The 14,078-nt window shown below is 39.9% G+C and overlaps 1 long non-coding RNA gene across 1 annotated transcript; it reads right to left on the minus strand.

Moving 5' to 3' along the window:
• Window positions 1-824: 824 nt before the first annotated feature.
• LOC115371158 (uncharacterized) lies at window positions 825-13,460 on the minus strand. Its single transcript, XR_003929336.1, has 3 exons — window positions 13,362-13,460; window positions 12,453-12,457; window positions 825-836 (listed from the first exon to the last, which is right to left on the minus strand). It is a non-coding gene; the product is annotated as an uncharacterized LOC115371158 (long non-coding RNA).
• Window positions 13,461-14,078: the final 618 nt, after the last annotated feature.

Consider the following 14,078-nt stretch of genomic DNA (forward strand, 5'->3'; position numbering starts at 1 on the left):
TGCCACAGACAGTACTCTGTTGAATATCATTACACTCTAAACAAATCACTGTATTTTGAAAGGACAACAAATAATCTATAATCTCTATCAGTCTACATCAGTGAAAATAGGAATTCCAACCCAAACACAACCTTTATTAAATGTGACTTTATAAATGTGACTTGTGAAGTCATTTTCACAAATGTAGCACTAGAGATAGCATGTCTAAAAAGATAAGTATTAGACTAAATTAAAAAAAAGTCACATCGCAAATTCCCTCCAAAACCTAAAGTTCACCCAAAATACAAAACAAAACAAAACAAAACCAAAAAAAAAAAAAAAAAAAAAAAATCCAAAAGTCATAGCCCTTGGGGGGAAGAGTTTCACTGGAAACTATCTCCAACCAAAGAATGCAGACAAACTTATCTATCTGAATGAGTCTGGATCCCTCTGGGGCAGAAACAGTGTTCTTCAGCAGGAAATGGTTCTCAGCAAAACTCTTCTCCCCCAAGGGCTGCGGGTTATGTGGAATATCTGTGTCATTGTTTTTGGAAACAGCTGTCGCTCTTGAGTTTTGCCACATGTAAGTTTTTGATGGTTTGAGCTCCACAAAACAAAACAATACCCATCCAGTCCCATTTGAGTGGGGTGAAGGGAGACACAGTGGAAGCTTCCTCAGATGACACAGAAGCTGTGTGGATGGACTGGCTGCACTCCTGCTCCACAGGTGTAAGATCTTGAAAACAGCTTCTTTTTAGTCTTGTATTTTGAGTGAATTGTCTGTTTAAAGACTAACACCAGACCTAAATATGAGTGAAGACAAATGTTTGCAAAAAGCATGCCACTAAAATTGCCATCTGCAATTGGCTAATCTCTGGTGCCTGTACAAATATGGATTGGCAGTTTAGAGACTATTTATCACCAGTCAGTTCAAACTGGCAAAGTAGCTTCATTTGCGACTGGTTGTCTCCCAAACAGTAACTTCCAAATAAATAATCTGTGAGCATATTTGATTGAACATCTACCAGTCACTTCATGGACAATAACTGGCTAGAAATTGCAATGACCTACTACAGTAATGTGGCATAGGCCACTTGAGTAAGGGAGGTGTGACACTGTGATCAGACCTCATTTGATTACACAAGAAGGTATTGTTAATGTACGCTAACAACTACTACTGGACCAGTTTGGTTTAGACTGACTCAGAGATGTTCTGCTTGATGGTTTTTGTCTTTGGGGAGTCAGCTCAGTGAAGATACATCATTCAGAACTGCAGAGGATCGACTTAAGTGAGGATCATTTAGACTCATCTGACAAAGAACTTTTATTAGTGAGTTGGACTGATGATGAGTCCAATGAAGACTCTTTGAAGATTTTTTCTCAGCTACATTTACACAGTCCTCACTTACATGGACTTCTGGCAATTTTGTATAATGCACCCACCTGTTATTTATTTATTTATTTATTTATTTATTTTGTTCAACAGGTCCTCTAACCCATACAACCTCATAGGTCTCTATTTTAACGATCAAAGCGCAGAGCATGGTGCAAGTGCATTTAGAACGTGTCTGAGTCCACTTTTGTTATTTTGAAAGAAGAAAAAGTCAGAGCAAACACAGCTGCTCCTGTGCAAAGTGAAAGCTAGCTAGTGAGTGGCGCCACTAGTTAGCTCACTAGCAACTAAAAATACTTGGTTACGGTTACGCAAAGGTTATTATTAAGTTTGGGGAAAGCTTTGTTGTAATGGTTAAGGTTAAAAAACAAACACTGCTCCACCGTGGATTGGAACCTGGGTCAGCTGAGTGAAAGGTGTGTTGATTGAACTCATCCGTAACCCCACCAAGCACCTTACACGGATTTTGATGCTCCGTTCATACTACACCACAACGTCATTATTTACAGGACTGCTAGAGGTTGCTTATTTTTAAATGTAACTATAGATTGCAATGAACTGCTGTATAGATGCCATATGGGGTCATATTTTTCCCTAAAAATGTAGCCATCTCTGTCACTAGCTGTATTGAGAAATAATGTTGACTAGGGAATATGAAAAGTGCTGATAAAGTCACAAGACGGCAACAGCAAAAGCAAAGCATTGCTGAGATAGAACATGGATCATCAGCAAAACCTTTACGTAGATGACCAAAGATTTTTAGACAAGATTTTTAGATTCGCACATGTGGTTCCTCACTGTAGGGCCTCACTCCACCTCTACAAATAGTAAGGAGAGAATTGATGGATTTGACCCGAATACGTCCACCCAGCTCCCCAGTGACCAACACCTACTACTGTGACATTGCCACGGCTGTGATTTTCCATTAGTGTTTGACAGCGGTGCCGTTTATAGCAGCGAGGCCCTGTGGAGAAGCAGGTTAGCGGTAATTATTCAGCTGATAGGTTATGAGCAGAGCGGTGCTGTCACACCTCTGCTGGCTGGCTGGTCTGAGGGAAGCAGAACCCAGGAGGAGCGTTTGCCACCAAGGATATTAGTCACAATGGCAGCAAGGAACTCACCAGAGAGAGAGAGAGAGAGAAACTGCTGTTTAACTTTCTTGTGATTGCTACACACTTAAAAATAGGGAGTGGCCTTGGCACGGGCCACCCCTGAAATGTTGATGTATGTAGTTTGTCCAGTGATATTTGATCCTCTGAAAATGGGGTGACAATGTATAAAACTGGCCGTAATTCCTAAACGGTTAATGCCACACTTTTGTTCAGCCCCTTAAATTAGAGCTGAAAGTATGCATTTCAATCATATCTTGATTACTCCATTGCAAGACCACCGTTCAAAATTCTGAATATTGTGTCACTGTCCAAATACTTATGGACCTAACCAAATATTAGACATGATCAACAAAGAGTACAAAAAGAAGGTTGAAGAGAATCACAGCTACATTATAACACTTGCAGATGTACAGCTTTTGACGGCCATACATATTATAGCACAAAGAGGTCACTGTGAATCTGAGGAATCTGACAACTAAGGGAATTTCTTAGAAATTCTAGAAATAATCGCTAAACTCAACCCTGGTAGCCAAAAAATGAAGGCACAAGGCAATGCAAAATACTCAAGCAATACCATACAAATTCTAACTCAGCTATCTAACACAAGATTTTATAAGAAAATTGAGGAGGCCAAAAAAAGAGGATGGATTTCAGAAATTTGAATTTCTATATTGCAAAAATCCAATACAACCTGTGATTTATACTTTACCTGAGATACATAAATCATTGCCCTTGTGGCCTCGCCTACGTTAGGAAAACAACAAGAAAATTAAAGCAAAGGATCAGTGAGCATAAAAGCACAATAAAACGTAATGACAGAGACTATCCTGTGGCTGTGCATTTTAATGATGCACACCATGACATCACCTCTCTGCGCTTCTGTGGGATTGAACAAGTTACCCTCCCACATTGATACAACATTGATAAACTTTTACAACAGTGGGAGGCTTACTGAATCCACACCCTTCAAACGCTGGCTCCAAAAGGGCATAATGATGAACTCAACCTTAATATTTCCTTTTGAACTGTTGTTTTGGTATATATTGTTGTTATGTATTTCTGATGTTTTTGATGTAAACCCTTTCCCAGGACTGGAGTATCCTGCTTAGTAGACTTCGCCAGATACATATCAGCACATTGACTATCAGGTTCATCGTTATAGTCTAGTGACCTGTTTTTTGTGCCTTTTTATGTGTATATGATTCTACATTATGTTTTTCAGGATGTTCTCCTTTTGGATTTTTTCTTGGGGAGTCACTTTTATGAGTAGGATGATATATTAGTATTTCAAACTAGCACTGAAACCCAGTCCTTTTTGCCTCGCTTTAGTTTTTCCTATATATATTGTGTTTCCCCTATTTATATTGTGCATGTATTTTCGTTGGGAATTGTAATCCCCTTATGTGATATTATCAGTGTTATATTTGTTAACTGCAATTTAGGTGTCTACTAACTTTTCATCATATTCACTCGCTCAGCCGGGCAGCTGTGGTTTATTGTTCACTTTTGTTGTTTTGGGCTATTGAGCTCTTACATCATGATGAGAAGGTGGTTGTAGGTGTGAGGCCAGCTCCTATCTAAGAAGTCCTGCCCTTATGAACAAATTGTTTACCTGATGAAGGTCTAGTACCGAAACGTTGCAAATACATTATCCTTTTCCTTGCAAGTTGGACAGTGTGCGGGTGCTTGTCTTTGAAGAATATTACAGTAACCAACTACACTGTTGCAAGTTTAACAGTTTTGTCCAAAGAGACTTACTTATTTAAATTATGTTTGCACTTTACACTTTTTCTTTTTTTTTTTTTTTTTTAGGCTTTTGGAGTTACAAATTATTGTAGCATTATTTAACAAGTCAGTGTTGAAACAAGATTTGTATGAAGGAAGGAAAATTTTGCACAAATTATATGTGTGTGTGTGTGTGTATATGTATATGTATATATATATATATATATATATATACACAGTACAGGCCAAAAGTTTGGACACACCTTCTCATTCAATGTGTTTTCTTTATTTTCATGACTATTTACATTGTAGATTCTAACTGAAGGCATCAAAACTATGAATGAACACATGTGGAGTTATGTACTTAACAAAAAAAGGTGAAATAACTGAAAACATGTTTTATATTCTAGTTTCTTCAAAATAGCCACCCTTTGCTCTGATTACTGCTTTGCACACTCTTGGCATTCTCTCCATGAGCTTCAAGAGGTAGTCACCTGAAATGGTTTTCCAACAGTCTTGAAGGAGTTCCCAGAGGTGTTTAGCACTTGTTGGCCCCTTTGCCTTCACTCTGCGGTCCAGCTCACCCCAAACCATCTGGATTGGGTTCAGGTCCGGTGACTGTGGAGGCCAGGTCATCTGCCGCAGCACTCCATCACTCTCTTTCTTGGTCAAATAGCCCTTACACAGCCTGGAGGTGTGTTTGGGGTCATTGTCCTGTTGAAAAATAAATGATCGTCCAACTAAACGCAAACCGGATGGGATGGCATGTCGCTGCAGGATGCTGTGGTAGCCATGCTGGTTCAGTGTGCCTTCAATTTTGAATAAATCCCCAACAGTGTCACCAGCAAAACACCCCCACACCATCACACCTCCTCCTCCATGCTTCACAGTGGGAACCAGGCATGTGGAATCCATCCGTTCACCTTTTCTGCGTCTCACAAAGACACGGCGGTTGGAACCAAAGATCTCAAATTTGGACTCATCAGACCAAAGCACAGATTTCCACTGGTCTAATGTCCATTCCTTGTGTTTCTTGGCCCAAACAAATCTCTTCTGCTTGTTGCCTGTCCTTAGCAGGGGTTTCCTAGCAGCTATTTGACCATGAAGGCCTGATTGGCGCAGTCTCCTCTTAACAGTTGTTCTAGAGATGGGTCTGCTGCTAGAACTCTGTGTGGCATTTATCTGGTCTCTGATCTGAGCTGCTGTTAACTTGCGATTTCTGAGGCTGGTGGCTCGGATGAACTTGTCCTCAGAAGCAGAGGTGACTCTTGGTCTTCCTTTCCTGGGTCGGTCCTCATGTGTGCCAGTTTCGTTGTAGCGCTTGATGGTTTTTGCGACTCCACTTGGGGACACATTTAAAGTTTTTGCAATTTTCCGGACTGACTGACCTTCATTTCTTAAAGTAATGATGGCCACTCGTTTTTCTTTAGTTAGCTGATTGGTTCTTGCCATAATATGAATTTTAACAGTTGTCCAATAGGGCTGTCGGCTGTGTAGTAACCTGACTTCTGCACAACACAACTGATGGTCCCAACCCCACTGATAAAGCAAGAAATTCCACTAATTAACCCTGATAAGGCACACCTGTGAAGTGAAAACCATTTCAGGTGACTACCTCTTGAAGCTCATGGAGAGAATGCCAAGAGTGTGCAAAGCAGTAATCAGAGCAAAGGGTGGCTATTTTGAAGAAACTAGAATATAAAACATGTTTTCAGTTATTTCACCTTTTTTTGTTAAGTACATAACTCCACATGTGTTCATTCATAGTTTTGATTCCTTCAGTGAGAATCTACAATGTAAATAGTCATGAAAATAAAGAAAACGCATTGAATGAGAAGGTGTGTCCAAACTTTTGGCCTGTACTGTATATATATATATATATATTTAAGAATAGTGTGTGGAAGTTATCTTTAACAAATGTATGGTGCTGCTCTGTTATGTTGTGATTTGTAGGTCTATTTTTCCTTGCAGTGTTAGTAACTGAAGTAGATATAGGTACCGGAGACAAAAAATGGTAAATTAATGCTATGCCGACATACATGTGTCTGTATGTATGTATGTGCGTGTGCATGTGCATGTGTGTGCATATGTGCTCACGTTCATATTTCATTCCATCATGCATAAGTCAGTGCCCAACTGGGGCCACCCCTGTCAGAAAGGTCTGGACACGCCCCAGACAATTTAAAATCTTCATCTCAACATTAAAAAATGCAGCAGCCTTTCCATGAATTGTTTACTATTAGTGAAATAATTATAAATTTCAGCAAAATTCATCCATGCATGTGTGACACAGATACAAAACACCGTTATCATCCCATATAATTAATTTACAAAACCGGGTAAATTGCAGTTTTCTGATTAACATTTACTGACATGTCACAAAATCGTCTTCAACTCAAACATAAAAACTTTTTTGTGGCATATAAATTTTTTGGCTGTATTGTGATTCCATTCACTTTTTTTCCAATTTCAAACTTCAAATGACGCAAAATTGGCCTGATAGAGACGCAGCTCATGTTTCAAGGTTAATAAATCATAATTAGTGTTTCTCTTTGCCATCATGTACAGCTGAAATGAATGCGTAGTACTTAACATGTGAAATCCACGTCATAGAATTGGACTGCATTCACCCACTCAGACTCTTTCATGGACAGAAGACATTTTCATGATAATTTATCATTTACTTCAATACACAATTCTGTTACATACTTCCAAGGTTTCACTGGGTGAACTCAGGTCTTCTCATTTCATTACAGTTGTGTGTTAATGCACTGCTCTTTACACCAACCCATATCTAATATTGTCCAGATAAGATCAAATAAAAAACTGATGTGAAGGACAGAGAAATGCTTTTAATGCCAGGAGTTGTTTCACTTTTCCCCCCGCATTTCAGCTTCAGGCTTATATTTGTTTCTTGATTACACACTGTCTAATATTCACATCGTCAAGACAATTGGTCACAGTTTTCAGGCTTGTTAAATAGTGGAGGTGAGAAGTATAATGTTTCAGAAGTGGATAGTAGAATGAGTGTGCAGTCAAACTGACTGGGTATGGCTGATTTCATATAAAATCCAGCATAATTTATTGCCAAAAAAAAAAAAAAAAAAAAAAAAAACACTCAACGTCAACTATTTTTAATCTTTCAGTCTAGGAAATATTAGCATGACTATCCTGATATCGCTTCACACCTCCTTATGTAATATCCATGTTTCTGTGGTCTGGACTGTGAAAAAATATATTTCTAACTTGTCTCCTTTGCCCCAATGCCATCTCCCCTTCTCCCCTAAATCCAGTGTTGGAAAGAGTACTGCAAAGAGCTCCTCAAGTAGAAGTACTGTTCCTCTGCTGGTATCTGACTGCAGTAGAAGTAGAAGTACTGTTCCTCTGCTGCTATCTGACTGCAGTAGAAGTAGAAGTAGTGCAGTAAAAATCTACTGCAGTAAAAGTAAAAAGTGTCTCATTTCAAATGTCCTGGCAGTAAAAGTGACTGCGCTCCTTTTTCCAAACAGTAACTGTGTTAGCTGGGATCGTTTCCATGCAGTTAGCAAAGGAGGAGAGAACACACTGCAGACTACACTCTGTTAAAGGGGCATTACACTCAACTGAAGTGAGGACCCTGTAGACTCAACTTACTGATGGAATAAGAACATTATCTGATGGCTGAGTCTACATGGTTTCTCATTTTCATGCCAACTCACAGATATTATTCCACTTTTTTCCACACTTATTCCACATTTTAACAGTTGAGTTGAGTCGACCATCTGCAGTTTTTCATCATGCAACTTTTATTGTGAAATTTGGAAACGACAAAAAGCAGAACCAACTAAGAGTAGATTCCTCTTCTCGCCTTTGCTGACTGAGCTTTTATTTTGAAAGATTCCATAATCTGTCATTGATCATTTGTTCTCTGTAATGGATCTGATTTAAAACACAGTGGAGTACAATACTTGAAAATGCGCTTAAGTAAGAGTAAAATTACGGACTTAAAAACCATGTTCAAAAAAGCTACTCAATCACAGTAACACCAATAAATGCAGTTCCCTCCACTTGTGCCTAAATCAATGTGCAGGTTAGATTTTGGTGATGCCATTGGCTCTTTACTGTCAAGACTGCAAATTGGTGCAGGCCCTCCCTGGAAAATCATGGGCATGAATGTGAAATTCAGTCGTGTTTGCACTCAGTATTGCCATGCAGGTTTTCATAAAACCTTACCCAAAGTTGGCACTGAATGTTCTGTTTTCAGTTAAATAAATACATCACCAGAGAGACATTTTATTGTTGTTGCTGTCATTGCCAGTTGGTAGTGATGTTCTTTCTTTACTTCTGAGTGGCAGAGCAGCAACTTGCTGTACATTAACCTGCCTCTCTGCTGGCCACAAGCCAGACTCACAACCCACAACAGTCTGACACTGAAAAAAAAAAAAAAAAAAAAATGCCGTCCAAAGCTGCCAGTGGGATGAGATAATCTCTCTAGTTTCCAATGCAGTTTCACTTCTTACAGGAATTGTTCTGGGAGCAAGTATAAATGATGAAACACGGCAGAATAAAGCAGATCAGCCCACTATGATCAGGAAAATGACACTTGATTAAAAAAAATCAATTAGCATTTGAAAAAAAGTGATTCCTATCCTACTAACCTATAAATATATATATATATATATATATATATATATATATATATATATATATATATATATATGTATATATATATATATATATTTTTTTTTTTTTTTTTTTTTTTTTAGATTTTAACACTGAACATGAGACTAAATGACTTGTTGAGATGGAGATTTTTGTAGTGAGCTCATAACAGTGCTCAGTGTGCATTTTGATGCAAAATCCACCAAGCCCATGGGAAGCTTCTGTCTCTTAAGACGTCCTTAAAGACAGATTGAAAAATATCATACATCTAATTTATTAGTTCATCAGGCAAACTAAGGTGTGTCAGTGCAAATTAAATGTTACCTGCCCAAGTGCAGGGGGTAAGGTGGAGATAAGCCCCACACCTTAACTCCAGTCTACTAGTGTAGTCACAAGTCAACACAGATCAGTGTGAAGGAATGTGAGCAGAGACAAGGCTTCAATATAGTGAGAATTATATTAAAAATGGATAGTCAGTTATAAAATGCAATCATAATATAAGAGATATTAAAATATTCAGATGTTGAATTAAAATACAATAACCTTAAAATTCTTTGCTGCTTCTAAGCCTCTGTAAAAAAGATACTACTGAGCCCTAAAGAAAAACAAAAAGGAATGCAGTTAATAAAACAAGCCGACTTCTGAAGGGCTAGCCTCTTCAGAACTGTTGTATAGGCATTGTACAGCCGAACACCATGTGTTCCACCTATGCAATGCTTATACAATGCACACTCACACAGTCACCGCGGCCAAACACTCCAGATTGTCGTCTCTGCATGCTAGAGATGTGTGGAGGCACCACTATTTGCATTTGTTGTTAAATAGATCTTGAATAGATCTTTAAATCCTGAATAGATCTTTGCTTGTGGTGTATAAAAATCTCTCATGTACGTCGCTTTGGATAAAAGCATCTGCCAAATGTGAAATGTAATTGCAATTATATGTGCATTTGTTTTGGGGCAAAATAATTCAGGTTTGGTTTTGGGGAAAAATGGAAAAAAGGGTTTTAATCATTGGATTTTAACTACAAAGAAATATAAAATGAGTGAAACTGCTGCATATTAAAACTGTATAGGTTTAGGAATAATGGCTTTGTATTCATTACAAAGCTATTATTTGTTAATTGCCAAGAATGGATTTGGATTCTGGTGCATCCTTACTGCAGTCACCAACAGCACAGCCTGGATGTAACGTGCTAAAAATAGAACAGCTCCAGAGACAGTATTAAACTAAAAAGGTGTACAGTTGCTTTGCAAATTAAATAGGCTGAACAAGAGGTTACAACCCTAGGCTGACCTGTGGGCTGAATATGGACAGAACAATATCGGCAAAAGTACAAGCAAAACACTGCAGGCAAAAAAACACAGGCAAAGCTCTAAGTAGACCTATATGTCCAAAACAGTAAAGGCAAAACAGTAGCAAACCACCCGCTAGTATGGGTCACATCTGCCAAAATATGCCGCTGCACACATGCCACCTCACTGGACACCCTACAGGTGGGATCTACTCCCTCTCCTGAATGCCAAGCGCTCGCTCTGGGGCTATGTGTCCCTCGAATAAGGGCTTAGAGCTCCCCACTGGCCAGTTGGCCGGCGATGAGACTGTCGCAGTTTGGGCAACAACATGCGCTGCTGAAAGCCAGCTCTGTCTGTATGGTCCGCTGTGTATTTAAAGTGCACGGGGACAGCTGACTGACTTGCTGTGGTGTTGGCATCTTCCTTCTATGGAAGGTGACAGCTACGCAGACGGGGAAGTGGCCTAGTGTGGCAGTGACCAGCCAGGTAAATAACAGGAAGGGGCTCCGCAGGCAAAAGTGGGGATAAGAATAGCCCTGCGAACACAACCAGCTGGTGTCATGAGTCCCTCTCCATGGCAACCAGAAGGGGCTTGAAGCTCTCAAATCAAATCTCCAACTTGCTGTTAAACCTGAAGACATCATTCCTATCACGGAAAAGTAAAATTACATTGATTTTTTTGACTCTGCAAAAAAGGCCTACTGATGTGGAAAACTTCGGTCCAAATCAGGCCAGATTGACTGCAGAAAACGTCTTGGTACCAAAAAAAAAAAACACCAATAAAATAAGTCTTGGAGGCTCCAAAAATCAAGACTGAGAATCAGGCAGAATCTTGAGCAGGCAGGTTTATTTTCATTCGAGATCTCAAATGGAAACAAACAGTGAGTCGGTCACCCAGGAAGACGACTGGCGTTCTTAGTTTTTACACCTGTTTATATATTCTCAGATCCCTGGGTGCCCCCCCTTACTATTTTCCTTTGTCAGCAATTTTCTAGATGAGAAGAGGGCTAATTGGGCACACTCAAAGTAGGTCAAGCTTTGAACTGAAGTCAAGAATAACCCGCAAACCTCAATCCATGACATTTTGTGATCAGTGCAGGTGGATGTCTATTCATTTAAAAATATAGTCAGGCCTTCTTAAACCTTGCTACGGCCCTGCTCATGCTCATTAAGAGAGCATAGTCTAGACTTTTCAGGCATACCCAGTCCGTGTACATTAAAAAAAGATAGTCCAGCTTTTCCAAGCATGCTACTGTCCTGTATGGGCACCTTAAAAAAAGATAGTCCAGCCTTTCAAAGCATGCTAATGTGATGTCCATGCAGATTTTAAAAAATACAATCTAGCCTTCTAAACATTAGTACGGTAAGGTCTGTGTAGATTTGAAATACACATCATGAGTTTTACTTACATTTGCTACCCTCTACCTTGTGGACACTATTAGGCTCAGAATTACTTCTACACTACCCTTAGAATCTGGAATCAAGTCTCTGTTAGTTTCAACACATCCCCCCCAAAAAAGCTAATTGTCAATAATAATATGACTGTAATGGTGGAAACCAGAAGCTCAGTCACTACCAAAATTGAATCCAGTGCTTCTTTGGCCAAAGGTCTATCAGGCAGATGTCATGGAAATCCATTTATTAGTGCAAGGGATAACGGAAAACTCACTATCTACTGCTCAGTTTTCTCCCATTTTATTACATTTACATATACATTAAGTTTAACTACAACATCAGTATAGAATGGGCTCATCCTTTTCTTCAAGCACAAGCAGAGCAATCACCAGCGTTCCTGGTTTTGCCCATTGTTACAGAGGGTGAGAGCGGTTCATATAAAGAGGATTTCAGCGAGCCGTAAGCCTCGACCCCTCTGACTCCCCTGCAGGTTTTGGTCTCACAATCTGTGTTTTCCCGCTTTAAGCTGAGTGTCAGTGACGATGACAGCATGGTGGCCGGTGATAGACAGCTTTCCAACTCAATGACTCGCTTTCCAACGAAACTTTATGAAACTGAGCATGAGATCCAAGTCGCTGATAGAGAAGCCGACTCCTCCATCTGCGGAGCCGCGGCTGAGGAGGAGGAAAGGGCTGGCAGGCGTTCAGTTTGGAGGCCGACATCTGTCAGTATAAAGGATCGTGATAAGACTTATCTGCGCTGCCGAGCTGAGCGATAGTCATGACTGATATCTAAATTAGGTTAAAGGGAGGCGGATATATGGCTCCGCTCTGTTTTGCTTGTGGAAATTTCACAGTTCTTGAAGAGAGGTGAAGTTTTGGGTCCTTGGTAGCACTGTACTATGAAGGCTACAAAGGCTGTGAAGGCCTCTCTCGTGAAACCGTGCTACAGCCAAATGTGTACATCACTGGAAATGTAAATGTTGACATCCCACTCTCAGATAATCTTGTGTAGCCAGACTGATCTGTTAAAAAAATTAATAAATAAATAAATAAAAACATCATTTACATCGTGGAGGTCTGGCAACACACAGTCAACCTTGCTGGTTCCATTTCAGGCTGCGTTGCTGCTGTGCGGCTGGGCTTTGTTTGACTCCACCGAACTTTATTATAATTCCAAGTGGAGATTCCAAGGTTTCCAGAGATATCAAACATATCCTGCTGGATTACAGGGAAATGGCTAGAAATTGATGCACAAGATATGTAATAGTGCAGCCGTAAACCAGTGGCATGTTGGTCTGAATATTTCACTCAGTATCATATTTCACTCAGTTCAAGTGTAGGGGAGCGAGGGGTACAACCTAACGTTTCAGGCCAAAGGCAAAAAAATGTAGGATATGTAGGAGTTAGAGAACTCATTTTTTAATACAAGCAACATACACATCTCTGCTACAAATGAACACTTTAACTTTGTTTCTAGAACCTACCATTTCCGTGGAATTTCACCCTAAGTGGGAGAGAAATGTTACAGTTAACCCCACAGGTGGGGTTAACTGTAACGAAGCGAGTCTTAGTTGTAACACTTATAAAAAGGTTTGGTTTAACACAGTTTAATACAATCTCATCTACATTCTACTGGGGGATACTGATTGTGTAGGCCATCAGTGGCGTAGTGGAGTCCCCCGCCCCCCCGCGGTGCAGGGGGGTGAATGAATGAATGAATAAAGACAATCAACCCATCCCACATGGGGTTATTCTGACACCACATAAATCATAACTCTGGCTTGTAAGCCTCACAGAAGAAAAAAATCTGTTAATACACTAGTTGGAGTATCTGTTTCAATATACACTAGCTACTAGAAAGAATACAGTAGAAATCCCATGATGATAGGGGCTCACATGTTATATCCACACACACATGCTCCACCTTGTGCACGCATGTGTGCACACACACGCGCGTGCGCGCGCACACACACACACACGCACACCTACACTACGTAGCTAACGTGACTCTTATGTTAGTGACAAATATGCAGTTGTTTTTATTGTGGCTTAGTTGTAACACTGCGTTACAACCAACCCCACTGTGTAGTCACTGGTCTCAAACCTGACTAGCACTCACTATGAGTTAGCTAAATGTTTTGAATCAGTGCAGTGTTTTAGGCAACATGATGCTTAATACGTTGATGTAAGACTGGATTCAGTAACGCACGCATACAGTTCAGCAGTAAAAACTTTGAAAGGTAAAGAAATTCACCTACTTGGTGATAAAACACACTTTTACACGTATCTCCTCAAAAATGCAGCCAATTCCCCCCAAAATTCGCGCTGGGCTCTCTTACGATCATGTGACGAACTAACCGGAAGCACCTGACGGTTGACCTTGTGCAACTACCTAAAAAGTCTGTATTACAACTTACCCCGTGTTAGTTTCTACCCGCGCTCCCCTATTGTTGTAACAAGCAGATACATAACATGTGTGTGACACTGTTATGCAATATAGAAAAAAAAATGAAGCTATTTAAGAAGGGAAATCAGA

The sequence above is a fragment of the Myripristis murdjan genome, chromosome 14 (assembly GCF_902150065.1).
Source record: "Myripristis murdjan chromosome 14, fMyrMur1.1, whole genome shotgun sequence".
Lineage (NCBI taxonomy): Eukaryota > Metazoa > Chordata > Actinopteri > Holocentriformes > Holocentridae > Myripristis > Myripristis murdjan.